Here is a 4,596-nt window from a genome sequence, read left to right as displayed (position 1 = left end):
ACCAGTACATGAAAAGAGGTTTGGCGCACTCTTTTTCACAAATCATCCATTGTTGGTTTGAATAATTCTAAATCCAGATGATGATGATTATAAATATTCTTTTCAATACTACTTTTGACATTTATATCGTTTCAGCATCATGTTAGCAATAATTATTTCATCACTTGCTGTTTTCCCAATTTGATTTCTCTCTGTGATTTATGTTATGCCGTGTCTTCCCCAAACTGATTTGTTTGTTTTTATTCATTATTAATTTAGTTGGATATTTTTTCTCCAAAAATTTGGAGGATGGGTGGGTAGGGAAGGGAAGAGGGTAGAGCACCTTGGGTGCTTCCATTGCTGGAAATCTCTCTTTATTTTCTTCCAAATGGATGATAGCTAAATGAAACATAGACTTCTTCAGTTATTGTCCACAACTACCCCCTTAACCTCACTACTTTCTGGAATTTAGTACAGTGGAGGACAAGTCTTATAACAATCTTTTTTTCCTCTGTAGATTTTTTTTTTTTCCTCTCTAGATGCTGGAGACATTATCCTATCATTCTTGAAACAAGGAAGTTTACCATCGGGTCTCTGGGGCTGGCTTCTTATACATTTTGTTTGCTGCATTCTGAGACCTTGCTCTCTGAAGCTGCAAGTCTACTTCAGATGGGAACATTTGCTTCTATAATGTCTTTGATGACGTTTAAAAGGTAGTTTTAATTGAATGGACTATATATTTTTTGTTGACTCTTCCCATCTACATGTTGAAAATCCCAGTTGACACTAGATTGGGTTTTTATGGTATTTACTGAAAAACCAATGATGATGAGGATGATGAGTCCCCATGTAGACCATCTCTCCATGACGGTCTTTTTCCAGTGTTGCACATTGTTTCTGGGGCATTAAGGGTTGGCTGGATTCAACAGCACCCTAATCAAAGAGAGTGACACTAAATCAGGTGAGCTCAAGTTCTTCATCCGAGGACCTGCCGACAACAGGTACCAAGGAACCGTGTGTAAATGAGACACTTCAGATGTTTTGGCTTCTCTGAGTCATTGCTAATGACTCCGTGCTAATCCTTTTACCTCCCTGTGGTTAGTTTCACATCTGTTGGGGAGATGGGACCATAGCGAAACTCTCCATTGAGTTTTGACAAACGTTTACGCTTATTAACCACTAACTCAACGAAGACAGAGATCGTCTCCATTATTCTAGAAAGTTTCCTTCATGGTCATTCCAAGTCAACATCCTGCCTACCCCTCACCCCCACCCAGACAAGCCATGACCTGCTTTATGTCATTGTAGTTGTGTCTTCCCTCCTCTAGAGCTTCGTTTAAGTGGTCTGACACAGTATGTTTTCCCTTGAGCTTGTGTGGGTGTCTGATCCCTGGTTCTGTGGTTTTTTTTGTTTTTTCGTTTTTTTTTTTTTGTGGTACGCGGGCCTCACACTGTTGTGGCCTCTCCCGTTGCGGAGCACAGGCTCCGGACGCGCAGGCTCAGCGGCCACGGCTCACGGGCCCAGCCGCTCCGCGGCATGTGGGATCCTCCCAGACCGGGGCGCGAACCCGGTTCCCCTGCATCGGCAGGCGGACGCGCAACCACTGCGCCACCAGGGAAGCCCTCTGTGTATTTTTTGTTTTTGGTAATCATGCTGTTTTATTTATTGTTCCCCGCTTTTGTTTCTGCCAGGTAATGTTCCATTGTGTGAATATGCCATTCATTTGTTTACATTATTTATTTACTTACCTGAATCTCTTCTGTGTCCTTGAGCTCCTCAAAGGCAGCCACTGCATTTTGCATTGTGTTTGGCACAAAGTAGTTGCTCAGTAAGTGTGTTTTGGATAAATGAATGAATGGAAATGGGCACACTTTGGGGACAATCGTCTGGATCTCCATTGTTCAGACCTATGGAGATGCACGTGCGAGATGGATCTAGAAAACAGCAGTACATGGAGACAACGCCAGATGCATACAATTGTTGATGCTATTTCTCCTCCTCTTGGGCAGGGTACTCATACGGACCCAGCCTTCTCATGGTCTAGAGTCTGGGGTGCAGGAAGGAAATATGGGAACAGATGAGACAAACTCGTAGAAATAAGGGAACCAGATAGAATCTAGAGGGAGCATCTGATGAAGGAAAGCATTCTAGACATAGTCCCAAGTCTCAGATCCATTTGTTTGTACTCATGTCACCTTGAATGAGTGATTTAATCACCATGGAATTCCACTTACTCATACATAAAAGGAGAAAATTGGACGAGATGAGCTCTAAGAGTCCTTCCAGCTCTAAGATGCTATAACATGTATTTGATATGGATGAACAAGAGAAAGAAACTGACCATGCACTCTCAAAGCTCTACCGATGAGACCGAGGTTGACTGATCATCATGAAAGGGTTTGGTTTTAGCAGGCATGTCCCAGAGGGTGCCTGATCTTAGGTTCTCTGTCTGAGGTTCTGATCCTGGGCTGTTCATCTGGCATCAGATCAGGCTGGAGAGATGTCAGCACTTAGCGATGCTGGGTCAGAAGCCGGAGGTCAGAGTCCATAGGTCAGGGCACAGGCGGGTTGGCCGGGTAGGCAGGCTCCTATCTCGGATGAGGGGAAAGTTTGTTTCCGCAGAGGTGCAGAGAGAGTGCAGTTGCAGGACACAGAACAGAGGCCCAAGGACAATTATTTGACAAGCTCAGGTCCTTTTTAGTTCTCAAGGGGTTGAGCGTTCTACTTGATGAGACTTAGGTTTCTCCCTTAACAAACAAGTGGTGTCTGATCCCTAGTTCTCATTTCTTAGTTTCACAGAGCATTCATTATTGGAAGTGGATGCTAATAAAAGCCTCTGGGCAAATTTGGGTGTTTATTATGGGAATTGTATTTAAATATGATTTAAATTGAGACAGTGGGACACGTTTCCCTCTGTGCCTTGTTTTCTCTTGGGTGCGGGCACAAGGGCTTACGGCAGGATCTTAGTACAGGGGTCAGTCCTGCCATTTCAATTAGCACTTAGCTAATTGCAGCCCTGGTTTCCTTCCCAGAAAAAAAAAGAAACCAACTTGCTCTCAAAGAGTCTGTGGACTCTAAGCCTCAGCGTTGGTTGCATCCCCATGGACAGCAGAGTCTGCATTTCATGGGGCTTTGCTCCTTCTGAGGGTCCAAAGCACTCACTGTGGCTGCTGGAATTTCACCCAGTGTGTGGGCTATTCTTCAGTCTGTTTATATGCCTCAGGAAATTTCATAGACAGCTGTGTCTGTGGTATCTGCAGTTTTTCTAGCATTTTTTTTTTTAGACCCTGGATAATACCCTTGAAAGCCAGGAAATATTAAAAAAAGAAACATGCACCTTCAGAATGGACTAAGTGAATTGCAGTCAAGCTTATTACTGTTTTTGCAATATTGAACTTGCTGTAGCAATGTACTGAACACTAAGTGAATTCTAAGGATCACTGTTAATGTAGCTATTTGGTCTTCAGTGGACTCCTGGGGCAGGAGGTGGCACTGACATCCACCACTAACAGACTGTGTGCCTGTCACTTAGCTCCTCTGTGCTTTTGGGTCCTTGTCTGTAAAATGAAGGAGTTGGAGGTAAGCATTCTGAGGTTTCAGTGCTGTGTCTTTCTTTTAAATTTATTTATTTTATTTTATTAAAAAATTTTTTTTTGCTGCGTTGAGTCTTCGTTGATGTGCATGGGCTTTCTCTGGTTGGAGCGAGCAGGGGCTACTCTTCGTTCCGGTGCATGGGCTTCTCATTGCAGTGGTTCCTCTTGTTGCGGAGCATGGGTTCTAGGCATGCAGGCTTCAGCAGTCGTGGCACGTGGGCTCAGTAGTTGTGGCACGCAGGCTCTAGAGTGCAGGCTGAGTAGTTGTGGTGCACAGGCTTAGTTGTTCCGCGGCACATGGGATCTTCCTGGTCCAGGGCTCGAACCCATTTCCCCGGCATTCGCAGGTGGATTCTTAACCACTGCGCCACCAGGGAAACCCTGTTTGCAGATTTTTGATGATGGCCATTCTGACTGGTGTGAGGCGATACCTTGTAGTTTTGATTTGCATTTCTCTAATGATTAGTGATGTTGAGCATCTTTTCATGTGTTTGTTGGCAGTCTGTATATCTTCTTTAGAGAAATGTCTATTTAGGTGTTCTGCCCATTTTTGGATTGGGTTGTTTGTTTTTTTGATATTGAGCTGCGTGAGCTGCTTGTGTATTTTGGAGATTAATCCTTTGTCAGCTGCTTCATTTGCAAATATTTTCTCCCATTCTCAGGGTTGTCTTTTTCTCTTGTTTATGGCTTCCTTTGTTGTGCAAAAGCTTTTAAGTTTCATTAGGTCCCATTTGTTTATTTTTGTTTTTACCTCCATTTCTCTAGGAGGTGTCTCAAAAAGGATCTTGCTGTGATTTATGTCATAGAGTGTTCTGCCTATGTTTTCCTCTAAGAGTTTGATAGTGTCTGGCCTTACATTTAGGTCTTTAATCCATTTTGAGTTTATTTTTGTGTATGGTATTAGGAAGTGCTCTAATTTCATTCTTTTACATGTACCTGTCCAGTTTCCCCAGCACCACTTATTGAAGAGGCTGTCTTTTCTCCATTGTATATCCTTCCCTCCTTTATCAAAGACAATGAGAC

Source organism: Physeter macrocephalus, chromosome 14, assembly GCF_002837175.3.
Source record: "Physeter macrocephalus isolate SW-GA chromosome 14, ASM283717v5, whole genome shotgun sequence".
Classification (NCBI taxonomy): Eukaryota; Metazoa; Chordata; class Mammalia; order Artiodactyla; family Physeteridae; genus Physeter; species Physeter macrocephalus.
The sequence above is the reverse complement of the archived record's forward strand: the minus strand, read 5'-3'. Positions refer to the sequence as shown.